Below are 21199 nucleotides of genomic sequence, written 5' to 3' on the forward strand. Positions count from 1 at the left end.
ACGTAATGCTGGTAGACCTACCACAAAATGAACCGATGACTTGATCAAGATCGCCGGAATACGTTGGATGAGGGTAGCACTGGACCAATCGTCGTAGAAATCTTTGGGGAGGGCTTTGTCCAGCAGTTGACGTCTTCCAGCTGATGTTATGATGATAATGATGATGGCAGGTATCGTCATGCTCGCTTAAATGCCTCTGTTTGTGGCGGCGACGTGGGGCGGGTCGTTCCCTTCCCTAAAATATGGTCGAGGGAGGCGATGGCTGGTCCATGCGTCATGCTCGTGAACGGGTGCTACTCGTGGGGGCTGGATGATCTTGTTACCGGGAGGTCTGCTTGATGTGTTTTTTTATTATTATTATTTCCTTTAAAGTTAAAGTTATTATATATTTTATTTTATGAAATGCTCACATAATGCCTCTATTTATTTACGGTAAGTGTGGATTGATGCATCTACTATACTCAATAACTCTTGTGTTAATAAGTATTAATTTACATTTTTTTTCTTTTTTTGACTTACACATGTAAGCCTTTCAGTTTTTGACTTTTGAGTATTTTTGTTGCGTCACTTTGCTTATATTGTAATTGAAATGATTTGTAAAACAACTAAAATGTAAATCTTGACTTAAAAGAGTGGCAATGAGTTTCTTGCTACTTCTTCTCATTAGCTCAACCCTTTACGAAGTAGCGATAAATTCAATAAGAAACAATATTTATATATTTTTTTTGACATTCATAAGTGTCATTTTTGTGACCTACATGAATAAAGTGCTTTTGAATTTTGAATTTGAATTTTTTGAATTTTGATGAAGCGGTTCCATGAAAGATCTAGAAGTATCAGTTATAAACTGAACATGCGTATTGCGACTGACGAACAAACAGATTTGGCAATCTTAGTACCACATTTTCTCGTGCATTACTATTAAAAGAATAACTACGTGTGGGCGTCAATGGAAATTTACATCCGCCCCAATGCACCATTTAATTGTAACACAGACTAATAAATCAGATTTAGGAACAAAAAAGGTCGCATATCGGACGTGACAACGAAAGCGGTGGCTGAATTACGCCGCCGTGTCAATAAAAACTGCCGATTTGTCTATGGTTCGTTTGTTTTGGCGGGAATGCTCAATGGCGGCCTACGTGATTTGCATAATTTGAAGTAGCGCTGTTCTTATTGACGCAGAATATTTTTTTAAGATAAGATTATGCAATGAAATTAGTTTTTTGGCACATGACTGATAATAGAAAAACTTGTATGTAATAGCTAATATATAGCTTGATACTCAATTCAATTAAATTAAAAAGTTACCCTTATCTATACCACGAACGAGTAAAAAAAGAAGGACTCCACGCTGTGATATTTAATTAAGTGTTATGCTAGTGTGTGTGCGGTTACGGGGGATACTAGTTACTAAATTTTTTCTAACTTAAATAATCATATATGGCCACAAATACTTATATAGTATCGTTTTTACACTTTTTCACAACGCACGACGGCATTTTTTAAATAGATATTATATTGAGCGGTTCTTTTTCTGCGGTTTTTTTTTTTTTAATTCTGAGCGGCAATACACTAGCGCTCGTCATCTCGATACACAAAATGCTAAGTCTCATTTGCCCAGGAATTTCACTAGCTACGGTGCCCTTCAGCCCGAAACACAATAATGCTTACACATTACTGCATCACGGCAGTATTACGCGCCGTTGTGGTACCCATAATCTAGCCACAATCCTGTGCAAAGGAGCCTCCTACTGTTAAATTGATGTCATTTTACTAATTAGGTATCGTTCTTTCGATATCAGTTTAAAGTTTTTGATATCGTATACGATTACGGTATAATCGCCTGGTCCATACCCTGTAAATAGTGAGTTTATGCTAAAATCTGATAATATTAATAGTATAGTAATAGTTAAAAGTAGAAATTTATTGTAAATAGGTATTTTTTAGTTATTATGCTCAGTACCTACCTATTATAAATAAGCCGTGCACTAAAATATCACAAATTAAAAAACAAAACTTCCCACATCTATGAATAGCGCCCGTTGCCCATTCATTAAATAAAAACTAAACACCCACGGAGCATAGAGCGGCCGTGAGAATGTGATCATTAGACATTGACACCCACTGTGACAAACTGTCATGCTGATTTCCCGCCCAAATTATTGAATGGTTTTTATGACAAATACTATAATAACGAATTTAATATTTATTTGCTACTTGTAAACAACTACTAAACATATCTTTAAATTATATTTTACCTACTTACTTAGTTATTTTTCCCTCTTTTTTTTTATGAAATTAAGGGACGAGACGAGACGAGAAGAGACGTTCAGCTGATGGTAATTGATACGCTCCGCCCATTACAATGCAGTGCCGCTCAGGATTTTTAAAAAACCCAAAAATTCTGAGCGGTACTACAATTGCGCTCGTCACCATGAGACTTAAGATGATAGGTCTAATTTGCCCAGTAATTTCATTAGCTACGGCGCCATTCACACAGAAACACAATAATGTTTTCCCATTACTGCTTCACGGCAGAAGTAGGCGCCGTTGTGGTGTAGTAGAGTATACGAGTATAGTCTTACGGCCGTTCCCACTATACTATACCTACAGATAGAGATAAATTACTACCTTCTACTGTCAGTAATTAGCTGTCAATAATCTGAGGCTGTCCCAATATACCCGACAAGTCATTCTTATCGCCTTATATTGGGATGCGTGAATTGCGATTTCCATACGAACTTCTATCGCTGGTAAGCTATACGTCCTCCCATTGACAGACAGCGTGTACGGATAAGGTGAGTTACCGTCGATAAGTTTATTGATACAGAAAAGTCAACGACAGTAACGATTTTTTATCTCAAGTAGGCCACAACCGGAGATAGACTGAATATTGGGAATGGCTGTTAGGCAATTTGAAACCATTGGTATTTCGTTTAATAAAATGCTACCCTGTTTATAAAATTATTCACTTCATTGACCCCCTATCAAATAAGTCTGCTACACACAATGATTACAATTATTATAACAGATAGTTACAAAGTTATAGCCATTACAAACTCCCCACGGACAAATTGTTTGAAGTTATCGGGGGGCGTGGCCAGCCCATTCAGGCCACGCCCCCGTCACCTGTCTCGTTCATTCAGAGGATTTTTAGGTGATAACCTTGTAACTAAACGGATTTATCTTAACAAATAAAGTTATTCGTGCATCTAATATACAAAATTCTCATGTCGGGGTGTTTGTAGTTAAACTCCTTCGAAATGGCTTGACTGATTCTCATGTGAGTGCATATTGGGTAGGTCTGAGAATCGGACAACATCTATTTTTCATCCCTAAATGTTAAGGGTGGTCCACACGATTTTTTTTTTGACATTTTTTTTAATTTATTTGATTATGAGTCAGCATTAAAAAATACATACAACTTCAATTTTTCAACCATCTACTATCAACAGTTACTTTTGTATCGCGATTTTAATATCGGCAATACAACGTTTGCTGGGTCAGCTAGTCATTTATAAAATTTTATATATTGACTGCGACAGTTTCAAACAATGAGTAGGTATACTTTGACGAGCTATATAGCTCAATGGTTAGTGACCCTGACTATTAAGCTAGAGGTCCCGGGTTCGAATCCCGGTAGGTGCAAACATTTATATGATGAATATGGAAGTTTGTTTCCGAGTCATGGATGTTTATATCTATTTATGTATGTTTAAGTAAGTATATTGTCCCATACTACACAGGCGATGCCTAGTTTGGGGCAAGATAATTTTTGTAAAAGTTTTTCAATATTATTATTACTCACGAAGATACTAAGGTAACTCACGGCCGTTTACAATAACGAATCTCTAGTTACGGATACATCGCTATCACCGTTTTATGACAAGATCTTATCTATCCATAGTTATGTCTAATATAGTTATTGAAATGGAAGCGAGCGTAAAAGGATAGATTTGTCTACCTCTAGCACCAGGAGCGGATCTACTTAAAGGCTTTTTGGGCTGCAGCCCAGGGCCCCGTGGATACAGGGGGCCCCCCACCGAACTGAAAACAATAGACGATATTGTCAACAATAAAAATTATCTAATATTTAAAAAATCTATTCCTAAGGTTGGCAACACTGCGATCAATTAACCCGTGTGTGCATCTATCAAACGGTGAAACGTGTCGGTGTATTCCGTGTATTGACTTCCCTCCGCTTATAGCTGGACGCAATTTTGTTATTTTTCCGAATTTTTGTTATCGTCGACTATATTAACGAATTGACTTTGTTATTGTTAGAAATGTGTTTAGTGCTTGATTAGTTTACTAAGTGATATATAACTTAAAAGTTATAAGGCCCGGACCTTTCTTTTAATTTATTAAAATTGAAAGTGTTCACCATAAGTAGACTTCCTGCTTTTAGTAGGCGGTAGGTAAGTAAAAAGAATTGTAAAACATGACTTTTTCTTTTCAGTTTATAAAAGTAAATGAATCGAACTCGTTCGATATTTATCTAATCATAATTTGTGAATTGCTACACTCATTACAAAGTAGATATTCAAATTAAAAGTTTTATCAAGTTCTTTGTTTATTTTCAGAAAAATATCCTATTTTACAATATGTCTGCTAGAAAATATAAAAGTGGGGCTGAAAAACGAAAATTACAGTTTGATCGAGAAAAAGAAAGTGGGAAATGCGCAAAAATTTAATCTTTTTTTAAATCAGAACATAAACGCGAATGAAATAGCTACAACATCATAAAAAGAAGTAAAAGGAAGGTATTTTATACGAAGAGAATCTAACCGAATGGCGCAAATAATCGGAAAACCAAGAAAAAAATACAAGTGATGAAAATATGCAAGATTTCGAAAATCAGAAAAAAAAAACTATGAAATGTGCAAGATCTTGACTTCCAGCAACCCTCTGGTTCCTCTGAAAACGACATTGGTGTTCAGAAATAGGAAGGTAATACCGATATCGAGGTGGAAAGAAATTTAGAAAATATTAAGTTTTAAGTTGAGAGTTTGAGAAATATGTTGACGTGGGCTTGTGGCCAGATCAGCTAAATAATGATTTTATTAATGATGTCCTCTCACATGAAATGACTGACTTTCAAAATAAAGATCTGAAAACTATAATTATATCCAGCTTCAATAATGAAATACAAAGAACAAAACAGATCTTTTTCAAATAGGTATTTCACTAGGAAAATGAAAAATGGCCGATTACTAGAAAGATCTGGGTTATGTTATACAAAAAGGGTTGGTACTATTTTTTGTTTGACTTGCAACTTTTTTCTAAAACTCCTTCTCAATACACAACCGGATTTTCTGATTTGAAACACACAGGATTTTGTTTGGAAAATCACGAAAATTCTGATGAACATAAGAATTCAATGTTAGTGTGGTTGATACGAAAAGAAAATAAGTCTGTTTTAGACAAGCAGCCTCAGGAGCAGTTAAATAAGGAAACAGAGTATTATCACAATGTCCTAAAACGCAGTGTTAAAATTTTTGAGTATAAGAGGCTTAGCATTTAGAGGTTTGAAGGAGATATTATAATTATATTATATAAGTATACAGTGCGATGACCAAATAAAAGAATTTACACCACAAAAATGCAGAAAGGTTGCTTTATAATTTATATAATATAGCCATTCATAACCTGTCAATTTATTTTGCAATAAATAATGTTAACAACAACAGTTTTTTGACAAAATGGCAATTGGTTGAGTAATTAGGTAGGGCCCCTAAGCAGAATTAGCCCAGGGCCCCATAAATTACAGATCCGCCCCTGTCTAACACCTAAAACTTACTTATTACTTATTAATGAATAAATTAAATAGACTTTCTTAATTATACCACAGATTGGGAATGGAGCGACCGCCCTCAGACTATTAAATAAGTATAGTTTAATTGTACAATGTTACTTTGTAACTTTGTAAATGTTACTTTAATTGTGAAACATATTTTTGATGAAAAAAAAGCCCGCTGAGTTTGTTGCGCCCATTCTTCTCAGGTCTGAGGCATTCATTTTAGAATGGGTGGTAGTTTTTGACTTACAATAAGTGATGTCACATCCTATTTTGAATAAAAATATTTGAATTTGAATTTGTGCGTGACAAGTTATGTCTTACGCTCGTGATTTGTATGACGCTTTGTTTTAGTGAGCGCGCATACTTCAAAATAGAGGTTAACAGTCAACCTCAATTTTTTTCAACGTTTTCTTATTTAAATAATTGAATATACTTAAATATTTTTAAACAATTAGATATATATTTTATATTTTAAAACTTGTATCCTATATTGAAATTATAGGTTCTCCTCCATTGGTTCAGTAGACATGTTAGTTACAAGAGGCTTGGTAGCTGAAGTATGATACAAATGGTCTAGTTGACCAGCTAACGTCATAGTGTCGAATTTGCGTGACGGTGTGCGCGCTTCGTAAAAATGCACTCTTATAATTTTTTCAATAAAATTGTGTTTTTATGAGCAACACTTACAGTAATATTTTTTTTATGACAATAAGGGAAGAGACGAGCAGGACGTTCAGCTGATGGTAATTGATACGCCCTACCCATTACACTGCAGTGCCGCTCAGGATTCTTGAAAAACCCAAAAATTCTGATTGGCACTACAATTCGTCACCGTGAGACATAAGATGTAAAGTCTCATTTGCCCAGTAATTTCACTAGCTACGGCGGCCTTCAGACCGAAACACATTAATGTTTACACATTACTGCTTCACGGCAGAAATAGGCGCTGTTGTGGTACCCTTAATCTAGCTTAGCTAGCCTCCCACTGGTATTATCCATTATAATCAACCGGAATAGTTTATGATAATTATTAGCTTAGATTTCTTGCGTACCACAAAAAAAATCTAGGACATTATCATAGATAAGCAACAATATGCAATTGAAAATACAAGACTAACAATAATTGTTTTATAATCTTTGTTTGTTTAAGAATTATCACAGAGTAAGTACCCACTAGAAGTGACGCGTGCCGCGGAATAATAAACCATTAATCTGTGGCGCAATCTTTGATAAATAAAAATAAAAATCGGGAATTGAATACTTACAGACAGTTCGTTTGAGTGGCAGTTTGCCAAATCAAATTCAAATATTTTTATTCAAAATAGGATATTACATCACTTATTGTAAGTAAAAATTGAAGAATATGTTATGTTTTTCAAGTGATAACACAAATAAAATTTGAAAAACAAAATTTTATGAACGATGCGGGATTCGAACCCACGACTTCCGGCGTTCCGTGCCGGTACTCTAACCTACTGAGCTAACCGTTCGTGAGTATGAACGGTTAGCGGGTTCGAATCCCGCATCGTTCATAAAATTTTGTTTCTCAAATTTTATTTGTGTAAAAATTGAAGACCCATTCGGAAATTAATGCCCCTTACCTGAGAACCACGGGCACAAGAAACATAGCGGGCTTATTATTTATTTTTTTTAAAAGGTAAAAAAATTCTACAACACACACACCAAGTCACTACACACACACAAACGCACACACCTACACATAACCATCACTCACACCAATTACTTTCTTTACCTAAATAAGTGTTCTTTATTTAATTAAAGTTTGGACATGTCGAGAGAATGAATGAAGAACGATTGACGAAGAAAGTGTATAAGGCCAGTGTGAATGAAAGTGTTGGAAGGGGTAGACCTAGGCGGACGTTTCAAGATCAAATTTTATGAGTGGGTGTTAAATAGAAGTTTGGCAATAAAATAACGGAACCAAATTTAACTTTAATTAAGTTTTACACTAATAATTCTATATTTATTAAGCTATTGCATAGCTTCTATCGCGGGCCTTGAGCATGGAGACCGAATCCAGAAATTCCGTAACGAAAATAACCTAACACTTACTCACTAGATTGCTGTGGAACACCGGTTATCACGTATGCTTTTTGTGCAGAAGGTGCCAGGTTCGAGCCTGGGGTACATCTTGAATTTTTTTTAATTAATTTTATCAAAATAATAATTACTGCATAAATAAAATAAATAAATAATTATAATTGCATAAGTTGAAAAAACATGCTATGCAATAGCTTTACCGCGGCAGTCCCCGAGTGCCACACGTCTTTTTTTAATTTTTTTTAAGGTCATAACGACTAACAAGGTAGGCACTGCTTAATTGCCTATATGGTATGCATTTCTCTGTTGTGGACAGTCTCTTTAATAGTATTTCCCTGTGAACTTTAATCTCCTATATCATCCCCATGTAGGTCAAAGTTTGCTTGATGCTCGAACAAATGTTTTTAAATTATTTCTTATCAAGTTCCTGAATACAAAGTTTCATGGTTTTTAGGTCAAAGTTTGCTTGATGCTCGAACAAATGTTTTTAAATTATTTCTTATCAAGTTCCTGAATACAAAGTTTCATGGTTTTTAGGTCAAAGTTTGCTTGATGCTCGAACAAATGTTTTTAAATTATTTCTTATCAAGTTCCTGAATACAAAGTTTCATGGTTTTTAGGTCAAAGTTTGCTTGATGCTCGAACAAATGTTTTTAAATTATTTCTTATCAAGTTCCTGAATACAAAGTTTCATGGTTTTTAGGTCAAAGTTTGCTTGATGCTCGAACAAATGTTTTTAAATTATTTCTTATCAAGTTCCTGAATACAAAGTTTCATGGTTTTTAGGTCAAAGTTTGCTTGATGCTCGAACAAATGTTTTTAAATTATTTCTTATCAAGTTCCTGAATACAAAGTTTCATGGTTTTTAGGTCAAAGTTTGCTTGATGCTCGAACAAATGTTTTTAAATTATTTCTTATCAAGTTCCTGAATACAAAGTTTCATGGTTTTTAGGTCAAAGTTTGCTTGATGCTCGAACAAATGTTTTTAAATTATTTCTTATCAAGTTCCTGAATACAAAGTTTCATGGTTTTTAGGTCAAAGTTTGCTTGATGCTCAAACAAATGTTTTTAAATTATTTCTTATCAAGTTCCTGAATACAAAGTTTCATGGTTTTATCTTCCATAATGACGAATTTCCATACAAACTGCCATCCCCTATTTCAACTCCATCATTTATTTTTTTGCAATAAAAGGTAGCCTATGCCCTTTTTCAAGCTCTAGTGTATCTCTGTACAAAATTTTATCAAAATCGGTTCAGTGGTATAGGCGTGAAAGCGTAACAAACAAACTTACATTCACATTTATAATATTAGTAGGGATAATATATTTATTCCTTTATATCATTACCATGTGCTTTGGGGGCCCAGTGACTTGTAGTACAGTTATTCGTCACCTATCTCAAGCACCAGTCTCTCACTATTAAAACAATGTTTAAATATAGATTTTAATAAACTGTGTATACTATATAATTAATTGTGTTATAAAATTTGTTTGTTTTATAAAAATTCGATAGACTATGGGAACCACAACGGCGCCTATTTGTGCCGTGAAGCAGTAATGTGTAAGCATTACTGTGTTTCGGTCTGAAGGGCGCCGTAGCTAGTGAAATTACTGGGCAAATGAGACTTAACATCTTATGTCTGAAGGTGACGAGCGCAGTTTTTTTTATGGAATAGGAGGACAAACGAGCGTACGGGTCACCTGTTGTTCTCCAGTTGTAGTGTCGTTCAGGACTTTTGGAGTTTTTCAAGAATCCTGAGCGGCACTGCATTGTAATGGGCAGGGCGTATCCATTACCATCAGCTGAACGTCCTGCTCGTCTTGTCCCTTATTTTCATAAAAGAAAAAGACTCTATATTATAATTTATATATCCTGAGGGCGGTCGCTCCATTCCCATTATTAAGTTGGCCGGACACCCTGCTTTATTGGAGATCAATATTAATAGGTACGACGACAAAAAAATTATGTCAAATCATTCTTTTTCATTATAACCAATTCTTTACCGACACATATAAGGACATATCTTGGTCTGATAGCGGAACGGCAAAAGTGTGCTTAAAGACAATGTAAGCACACATTTCTCCTTAGTCGTGTGTCAACTGTCACTGTCCGAATCAAACCTGAACTGAATTAATCTTTTACATTGCTGTTTATTGACCAAGAATATTTTAAGCAACTGGAGTAAATGCGGCAATGTATTGATATATATAGCAGTCTAAGATTATTATGGTGTGATTTGAATATGGATAGAGTGTATAGAATATCATAAATTATTACGTTAATAAATAAATAAATACAATAAAATAGCCTTTATTGCTGCCTTTCCTTGCAATTAGTTTTTTTTTTTTATGGAAAAGGAGGACAAACGAGCGTACGGGTCACCTGGTGTTAAGTGATCACCGCCGCCCACATTCTCTTGCAACACCAGAGGAATCACAAGAGCGTTGCCGGCCGTTAAGGAAGGTGTACGCGCTTTTTTTTGAAGGTACCCATGTCGTATCGTCCCGGAAACACCGCACAAAGGAGCTCATTCCACAGCTTCGTAGTACGAGGAAGAAAGCTCCTTGAAAACCGCACTGTGGAGGACCGCCACACATCCAGATCGTGGGGATGATATCCTAACTTGTGGCGTGTCGTGCGAAGGTGGAATTCGGCGGCAGGAATCAGGTTAAACAGCTCTTCGAAACACTCCCCGTGATAAATGCGATAAAAGACACACAATGAAGCGACGTCTCTACGCAACGCAAAGTGATCCAGCCATTTGCAGAGCACTGGGGCCCCGACAGTGAGGGTTATCGCTTTAAAAACATAACAAAATTATTATTACTAGCTGACCCTACAAACTTTGTTGTGTTTATAATAAAAAAAAAACTCTTGCGGGTGGAATTTTAAAATTAATAAAATAAGCTGATCTCTACCATCATCCTACTCATCTTGTTAATACCAACCATTTAAAAGAAGACACTTCAGAACCCCACATTCCTCATTCAATTCAAAACTTAAATAAAAAACAAACCAAAAAAAACACTTATTCCACCCTCCAAAACGTATGGAACCCAACACCCTTAAAAAACATCAATTAAATCGACAAACAAGTAAAATGCACCGTCAACACAACCCTAGCACCCTCTAGGGGTGTCGCGGTGATAAGGCACGCAACGAGCGCTGATTGGTCGCCATCAGCCCCCCACCCCTATATCACGACCAATCATAGAACGTTGATCTAATCAAATGGACATTCAACAGGAAAAGGTAAGCTCAGATGTAGCTATTGTAGATTTTTTTTTCAGGAATATTTTTTTATGGTAGGACGAAGGGCTTAAATAATACGATAACATATATATTAATAGGTAAAGCGAACACTTTGTATCCCTTTTTAAATAAATGGGCAAATGAGACTTTTGCCTCAAGGTGACGAGCCTAATTTTCTACCGCGGGTCTTTCACGAATCCTGAGTGGCACTGCTTTCTCATGGGCAGGGCGTATCAATTACTATCAATTGAACGTCCTGCTCGTCTCGTGCCTTATGTCATAAAAAAATGTCGATGACTTAGGTTCTCCTACGGATCTCCTCATTTCTGATTCGATCTCGCAGGGAAACTCTTTAGTATTTGAGAATGTTTACCGAGGATTTTAGTGGGAGTTGCAGCTGTCTTTATCGCACTCAAGTGTGTCTCCCCCGCGTAAGCGAGACAGAAATAATTACATGAAGCTCTTAAATCTGAGATAGGCCTTAAGCAACTGTATTTAATAAAATATTCTCAAATAATTACTCTAGAACGAATGTGAAACAATACGGTCCTTATAATAGAATATCAACAACATTCAATGATATCAACGGTAATGACGTTGACATTTTTCACGACACGTTTAAGTCATCTATACTAATATTATAAAGCTGCAGTGTTTGTTTGTTTGTTTGTTTGTTTGAACACGCTAATCTCTGGTACTACTGGTCCGATTTGAATGATTCCTTCAGTGTTGGGTAGTCCATTTATCGAGGAAGGCTATAGGCTATGTTTTTTTTTTTCAAAATTAGGGATCCGTAATAAAATTGCTATTTTGTAACACAAGGTGTAAAATCGAAAACCTATTTTTGCGTGCGCTGCAAAAACTATTGACAATATAACAAAATGATGTACAGGCTATAATATAGGCAATATTTTATTACTTATAAAACTATCGCGTGAATTATACTTTATATGGCTAAACAACGCCGGGTCAGCTAGTTTAGAAATAAAGTTTTAGAAAAAATAACGACTACGGTAGATAATAGTTTTTATTTGATTATTAATGACTTATTAATTCTTACTTTTTTATTGTGTAATTTCACACTTACCACTTTATAATTATTTACATTGTATAGTTTCTAGAATTATGACGTTAATAAGTTACTTAATTTTTTCATAATTAAAATGTTGAATGTACCTAATTAGAATAACCAACCTAGAATTAGTATGTAAGTGCAAATCAATTATTAATGTTAAGTTGAGTTATTATTGGTACATCTTAAATAAATAAATAAATAAAAAACTGTAGTCTCATTATCCAAAATAATTACTATAAGAACTTGTAGGAATCAATATATTACCCCATATCTTTGTGTTATTATACAACGAGATAATATTACCTTGAAAACACCGTTCAAGTTCATACTCATTTTTATTTTTATCCAAACAAACTATGCAAATCTCTAATATATAAAATTATCGTGTCATAGTGTTAAACATTGAACTCCTCCGAAACGGCTTGACCGATTCTCATGAAATATTGAGTGCATGTTAGGTCTGAGAATCGGACAACATCTATTTTTCATCTCCCTAAATGTTAAGTGTGGTCCACACGACATTTTTTTTTTAAATTTGTTTGATTATGAGTCAGCGTTAAAAAATACATACAACTTCAAATTTTCACCCATCTACGATCAACAGTTACTTTTGTATCGCGATTTTTATATACAAGGCAATACAACGTTTGCTGGGTCAGCTAGTAAATATACATAAAAATGAATTGATGTTCGTTAGTCTCGCTAATACTCGAGAACGGCTGGACCGATTTTAATTGTGTAAGTCCAGAGAAGGTTTAAAAGTTGAATAAATATGAAAATACTCGGAATGAAATAAAAACAACCATTTTGATTTTCCTTTGGTGTGTATGCGACATCATGTGTAATTAATGGATAATAATAATAAAATTTAATTCATTTTAGAGCATTTTTTTTTGTTTTAATAAAAAAAGGATTCCATTTGTTTGTTTTTAGTTTATTTTATACAACAGTTTAGGTCTTTTATTTATCCATTCAGGCAGTACGAAGTCTGCCGGGTCAGCTAGTAAGTAAAAAAAAGGCATAAAAAGCATTTATTTTCTCAAAATTGATTCCTTTAGAATTCTTTTTGATGTCATTTCTAATAACTACTAGATACTACTACCGCTTCGGAAACAAATGACGCTCTGAGAGAGAAGAAGCGGCGCAAGAAACTCTCCCAGCATTCTTTTTTTGCGCTCTTTTCAATAAAAATATACAATATTGTACAGTCATTTCTATCGCTATAAAATAATCACAATCTAGTCCCAGGCTGTCCGATCATTTAGATATTCAGCAGTGGAGTAATAGGCTTTACGACAGAGCCATTTTTTTTATAAAACATTTAAATGTATTTATAGATAATGCCTGAACAGTGGCTGGGACTTTATTATAGAAGTGTATACATTTACCCTTAAAGCTATTATGTATCTTATGAAGCCTACTAGAAATAGTTACAAGCAATCCCTTATTTCTAGTGTGTTTCTAATTTTTTTCTCTGAAATAAAATTGTAAAATTAGAAATATATTTATTTACCATATGGAGTGACAATAACATAACATATTAGGCAACGCATGAAAACAAGGCAGGTTTATTACTTTTGTATGCATGACAGCTACTTACTAGCTTGTTTTTGTGTGCGTGTCTTTTTGAAAATAGAGGTTAACAGTCAACCCCAATTTTTTTCACAGCTGTCACAATCTATCTAGACGTATAAACGATCTAAGGATTCAATATATTATATCCTTATTTTTTGCTATCTGGATCTCATAGATTGCGGTTTAATAATTTGCATGAAAGCGATTAAATTATTTACAATAAGCAGTTGCCCTCTAAAATACTATGACTATATTTGGAAGATGCCGGCTAGGTTATAGATCACTGCCGTGAATCAGTAATGTGTAAGCATTACTGTGTTTCGGTCTGTAGGGCGCCGTAGCTAGTGAAATTACTGGGCAAATAAGACTCGTCTCATCCCTTATTGTCATAAAAAAATATTCATTCGTTTTTGCGTTATGCAGATAACATACAGAAAACTCAACAAAGTCTGAGCAAAGACTAAGTAGGCTCTATAGATCTCAGCCTTAGACTTTGCGAATATAAAAAAAAATTGTTCATCCGATAGCTACCCAACATCAAAAAAATCACACTGACTCATCTGAAGATTTGCCTGAAAATTGTACTAAAGTCCATAAGAAACATATACATACATAATATATTTGTGTATATACACAAATAAAGATTTCAAAAACAACACAATTTTATGAACGATGCGGGATTCGAACGTCTCGTTATAAAATTTTGTATGCTTTGTTCAACTCTTAGATTGTGGCTTCATCATCTCATGTCAATTTCCTAATATGCAAATATTGGGGTTGAGCAGATTATCAACTGTAAAGTAGATCCTGTACATGAAGCCATTTTATAACGAGACGTCAGTTGAACGGTTAGCTCAGTTGGTTAGAGCACCAGCACGGAACGCCGGAGTTCGTGGGTTCGAGTCCCGCATCGTTTATAATTTTTTTTTGTTTTTCAAATTTTATTTGTGTATTAATCCTAGAAGTGAGGGTTATCACTTTAAAAAACATAACAAATTGTTTATATTATATACACTTAATTTTTTTATGCATATTTTATCTGTTGAACCTACAGTACATTGGTGTACCTACAAAGACCTCCATATAAGAAGTATTTATTTTTAAAGCACGACGTAACCTTACACCGCCAGTTATTAACGGTCAGCTTGAACAAAGAACAAAAACAATATTTCAAAAATGGAATCGCGAGGTTCGAAGTTCGAACAAAGGTTTGTTTTTAATTTTACGTTCGCAATTCGATACTGTTTTGACGTTGCATGGCGCATGTTTTACAATCCCGTTTTTCTCATTCCAAATTCAAATGAATATTGCAGAGGTATTCATTTTTTAAATTGATGAGAGTTTTAAGTCGATACTGACCGAAAGAGCAAATGAAAAGGCAATTATTTTGTCAAAATTTATTCCTTTACAATTCTTTTTGATCTCACTTCTATCACAACAACCGCTTCGGAAACAAGGCGATCTGATAGAGAAAACGGCGCAAGAAACTCTCCCAGCTATCTATTTTGCGCTCTTTTTAATAAAATATACAATATTGTACTGCCATTGTTATTGTATAAATAATAAATATATCTTTGACAGGGTGTCTGACTGTTAACGCATGTCAAAACTACCTATGGCGTAGCGTTATGTGATAAGCCCACAATCGCATTGAATTGCGCTCCTTACCCTGATAGCTAGGAAGGATTGACCACACTAATCTAAATAAACAATATTGCGTGCGTACAAAGTACACATGTCAGAATTGAAACCTGCATGGTGCATGAACCTCCAAAATGCATATGAATTCCTGGTACGTGTTGCTAGGATAACACATGATTTCAACCGCTATGAAAGACTTTACTATCACAGCTCACAGCTGACTTACGCGCACAGTGCGCATAACGTCAGTTTATAATATTAAGGTATACTCGCGTCATTCATAATATGACAATCTCTTCTTACACTATGATCGCCTGGTACCTGGTCTGTCTCTTTTTACTGTCGGGCTTTTTCGTTTCATTAACCTTCAAATTACAACGATGAAGAAAAGGATGATGGATAAAGAAGTTTTCACTTCAAAAAGCATTAAGATTAGGAAAATATGCATCACTTGGTGATATGACATACAAATTTGTACACTTAGGGGGGACGATGGGTCCCTGGCGTTCTTCAGGACAAAAACTCAGACCGGAGTTATCCAGGTGCCTTACCGATTTGGCAAGTGACCGAAGGTCTAGCACGTGGGCACCTGTGACATACGTTAGGTTTGGCTGTACAAATTCAAATTCAAATATTTTTATTCAAAATAAGAATCAAAATCACTTATTGATCGTCAAAAACTACCACCCATTAGAAATAGACTGCCTCAAACCTGAGTAGAACGGGCACAAGAAACAAAGCGGTTATTTTTTATAAAAATATGGATATTAAAAAGCCTGACAGTGTTCGCTCCATTCCCAGTCTGTGGTATCATTAAGAAAATAATTTATGTTATAATAGCCTTTACCACACAAATATTTTTTAACAATTCTTTTAAATTTCGTAACACATTTGTTTTGTACATTTTCTGTTGTTGTAAAATCATATACATTGCCCAATTAAAGACTTACTAACTCTACTTAACCGAGTAGTAGGCATAACAAGTTTATATTATTATTCCTCGTGTTCACATTATGATTATCATAGTTTCTAGTTTTCACAAATTCCTTAATGTGCTTATGAACATACAGATCAAGAATATTGAGATGCAACCGTAAAAATGTTAATTTCTTTAAAAATTTTTTATACAATAGGACCTTGGTTATAAATACCGCGAATGGCCCTCTTCTGCAGCACAAATATGGTATTAATAGCTGCTGCACTGCCCCATAACAATATACCGTAGGATATATTACTATGAAAATAGCTAAAGTGTACTATACAAATGATTTGAGTTTTCTTGACGTGTTGTCTCGCCAAAATCTGGCACGAGACTTTTGACATTTTGGCGAGACAACACGTCCTGAGGATGCCTCGTGTAGAGGCGAAACACGTGTCGAATTGTTGAAAGACAAATATTGGCGGAATTTACACTAAAGAAAACTCAAATCATTTGTATAATTATGGATTTCCGCAAAGTAACGCCTACTTCAATAAATTTTCTAAAGTATACAAGTCGCGACGCGGTATCTATGTCAGTTAACCGCCTAATTTTTTAACCGCATATGCTGCAGAACTAAGCCTATTCGTCAATCCTTCAATATGTTTATATACCATACACTTAGAATACTATTGTAATAGACAATTAACACTCTCCTCATTACGGTGAGACTAAATTAAGAATGTTCATATTGTGTGCTAGTTTTACAGATATGTTAGTGAAGTGTGTAGAATTTTGCTTTTGATCAATCCCTATGACAAATATTCATAAACGGCGTCATATTGACGTACACAATATTTTATTTATAATAGAGTGTTAACTGTGTATATTAAATGTAATATTTAGTATTTTATGTTCTATGAAAATAAACATCACATAAGTAGTATCGAAGAATCATTATTTACCTGTGAAATGGTTATATAGTTGGATTGTTGCTATTATATTTTGAATCCATTATATTTTTTAATTAATATCCGTTAAAACAGAAAAATAACGATTAAAACGCGGTCCAATTTTTGACAGGAGACTAATGGACACTAAATTGCTTCAAAATGGTTTCATGGTCTTCATCTATTCCGTCTCTTTCCCACACCTAGGTTTTTATGTAATTATAGTTATTTCACTTTCACACGGGGTTCGTCTATTACGGTAGTAGTTTATGGTATACGTAGATAAGTAACGTTGACATGGGCACTTTACCTGCTGACTGCGGTCTTAAGAGGAAGCATGAAGTCTTTTTCAGATTTAAATTCTATAACAACACACCGTCTCGCTAACGCGGGCGAGACAATCATTAGTGTGATAAAGAAAACTGCAGATCCAACTAAAATCGTTATTAAAGTACTGAATAACCAGGGTATCATAATCATTTCAGCCGGAAGACGTCCACTGCTGGATAAAGACCTACCCCAAAGTTCGCCATGACGATCGGTCCTGCGCTGCCCTAATCAAACCTCGCGATCTTGACCAGTTCATCTTGTGGGGGCATACTAACACTACGCCTTCCGATACGTGGCCCCTATTTTTTTCGACGTGTTCACAGCACAGTCACAGTCTATCTAGACGTTTAAACTATCTAAGAATTATTCTTTAGGCCCGCTGAGCTCTTAAATTCGGGGTATTAAACATAGATTTATAATAAACTAGCGTAGGGACGAACAATGCATGCGAGAGAGAAGAATATCTCGAACGAGATACAGCAAGATAGAAAAGTGAAGCCAATATATTGTTACTGTAACCGAATTTGATTCATCATCAGCTGGAAGACGTCCACTGCTGGACAAAGACCTTGCCCAAAGATCTCCACCACGATCGGTCCTGCGCTGCCCTCATCCAACGTATTCCGTATCAGATCGTCGGTCCATCTTGTGGGGCGCCTACCAACACTGCGTCTTCCGGTACGTGGTCGCCATTAGAAGACTTTACTGACGCAACGGCCATCTGTCTGTCGAACTATGTGCCCTGCCCACTGCCACTTCAGTTTTGCAATCATTTGAGCTATGTCGGTAACATTGGTTCTCCTACCAGGGTATGGTTCTCCGCTATTCTTTACTCTTTTACTAATGGAAGACAAACGAGCGTACGGGTAACCTGTTGTTAATTGATCATCGCCAACCACATTCTCTTGAAACACCAGAGGGATCACTGGAGCTTTGGCGGCCTTTAAGGAAGGTGTGCGCGAAAAACTAAAACTTCGGTTAGGTTATAGTTAGGGGTTTTTTCTGTCGTGTAAGTATGTGTAAGCATTATTGTGTTACGGTCTGAAGGGCGCCGTAGCTAGTGAAGTTGCTAGGCAAATTGGACTTAAGATCTTGTGTATCATTCAAGGTGATCAAATTATTGTGCCGCTCAGAATTATTGGGTTTTGCAAGAATCCTGAGCGGCATTGCATTGGAATGGGCAGGGCGTATTGAAAAACCCAAAAAGTCTGAGCGGCACTACAATTGAGCTCGTGACCTTGAGACAGGAGATGTTAAGTCTCATTTGCCCAGTAACTTCACTATCTCGGGCGCCACAGTAATGCTTACACATTACTTCATCACGGCAGAAATGTGCAAAGGATGCGTGTCCGGTGCAAAGAAGCCTTCCACTGGTAAAAAATAGGCAGGGCGTTTCAATTACCATAAGCTGTCGTGCCTTATTGTTATAAAAAAGAGGCTCTATCTACGTATAAATTACCTAAGGCTTAGAGTTTTCGGGAATTTTACGTGGAAATGTGGAATTAGGTTGGGCACTATCAAAAAAAGCGCGTTAACTTTAAGGTCGGCAACGCTCCTGTGATTCCTCTGATGTTGCAAGAGACTATTGGCTGCGGTGATCACTTAACGGTACGTTCGTTAGTCCTCTTTTCCCAATAAATATAAATATGAAATTATGATATTATACATTTTAGATTTATGCACTTCTTCTCTATGTAAACTTTTACTACTTATGCCAAATTATATTTCTACAAAGATTTAAGTACCTACAAAAAGTACCTAGGACTAGATTATGGTTATTTTATAGCAATAGCAATTACAATACAATCTTAATATATATAAATTACGTGACACGTTGTTTGTCCGCGATGGACTCCTAAACTAATGAACGGATTTTAATTGGGATAACTTCGTGGAGTGCAGTTTAGTCCAACTTGAGAGATAGGATAGTTTTTATTTCGATTTGGTACCCATAATTATTTTTATTTTCAATATTTGTTTTGTACGAACATATTTTCTATGAGAGAATTTAGTGACGCACGGTTTGACAGTTCCGCTGTGAAACAATTTCATTATAACAACAGGGAGAATTTTTTACGAAATAATTCTTGATGTTTTGAAATATTATTGCCAAATTCCTATAAAACAGTATTTTTTTATTATCTACAGAACAACGTCTATTAGGGTCAGCTAGTAGTGAATATTTGATTAAAGAGAGTGCCAAAAAAAGTGATGGGAGAGTTTCTTGCGCCGCTTCTTCTCTCTCAGAGCGCCATTTGTTTCCGAAGCGGTAGTAGTATCTAGTATATTAGAAATGACATCAAAAAGGAAGCAATTTTGAGAAAATAAACGCCTTTTTTAAATTTTCTTCATGTATGTAGGTATTCGTATTAGACTTTTCCTCCACAGCCCGAATTTTTATTATTTCACTTCTCCAACTCAACAATAGCAAAAAAATATCTCAACCTCTGCAATTCGAATATTTACATACAAAACCTGTTTGAGACAAAACTCTACTCCCTATAACAAAACAAAACTATAATCCCTTATATATATATATATATATATATAAGGGATTTCCACGTATTTAGTCACTCATCACGATATCTCTCGAACGATTAGAGCTAAAGACTTTGGTAGGAATATTCTTTTCACCGAGTAGAGGTCAGCTAAGAACGGTTTTCTAAAATTCCATCCGCAAGAGTTTTTTTTTATTATGAACAGAACAACGTCTGTCGGGTCAGCTAGTAATTAATAATAATAATAATTACGACATTTATTTGCTTCAAAAATACTGAAATATTATAACTAATAACAATATTATGGACATTACAGAACCAAAATGGTGTCTAGTCAGCATTATGTCGAAAACTTTAGTTTTCAAGCAAGTTTCCAACGTCTTTTGAAGGTCGTCAAAACGTGGTTTACTGTACTAATTCATTTTAAAAGTTTAAACACACTTTTGCAAAAGTTAAGATATTATTTTTAATAAATTTTCTCTCTGCACTATAAAGCCTTTGTATTTCAAACGGAAGTTCATTGCCCCGTCGGCATTCTAATTCTTATAAATTGTTACCACCCGGATACTACCAGAATTCTAAAATCTTAATTAAAATATCAATAACTACTTAATTTATATGCTGTAAAAAGTTACCTTATGAGAATCCAATTGGTATCATTAATAAAATTCACCGTTCATATATAAAACACAATATCACGCACTTCACGAAAATCATATTGAATAAAGAACATAATATTCCAAATTTGAATTTCACTTTTTAAACATTACAGCACTATAGATAACAAAACCATAGACTACTAATTAATATAATTCGTGCGCTGTCAATTGGCGCTCGATGAAGACTGGTGCGTCTATCCCGCTCCCTCTCATCCAGAGGGATTAGGGAGGAAGAGGGGGGAGTAATCCAGGAGCTTGTAGGTGACTGATAACGGAACGTTTATGTGCAGAGTTTGAAAACATTGTAAAAACATAATAAGTGTAACTTCAATAATTATTGTTCGTGGAAATTTTTTAGAAACGATAAATACGTACCTATTTTATGCATTACCGAATAATAGAAGTATGATACAGGGATTAATAATTTTAAGACAT

The 21199-nt window shown here is 35.1% G+C and overlaps 1 protein-coding gene across 1 annotated transcript in view; it reads right to left on the reverse strand.

Moving 5' to 3' along the window:
- Window positions 1–20839, reverse strand: part of LOC126973387 (single-minded homolog 1) — a 97788-nt gene extending 76949 nt beyond the window's left edge. Inside the window, exon 1 of the mRNA XM_050820634.1 lies at window positions 20741–20839. The gene's annotated coding sequence lies outside the window, so the exon portion shown is untranslated. The remainder of the gene's footprint in view (window positions 1–20740) is intronic.
- Window positions 20840–21199: the final 360 nt, after the last annotated feature.

Source organism: Leptidea sinapis, chromosome 29, assembly GCF_905404315.1.
Source record: "Leptidea sinapis chromosome 29, ilLepSina1.1, whole genome shotgun sequence".
Lineage (NCBI taxonomy): Eukaryota > Metazoa > Arthropoda > Insecta > Lepidoptera > Pieridae > Leptidea > Leptidea sinapis.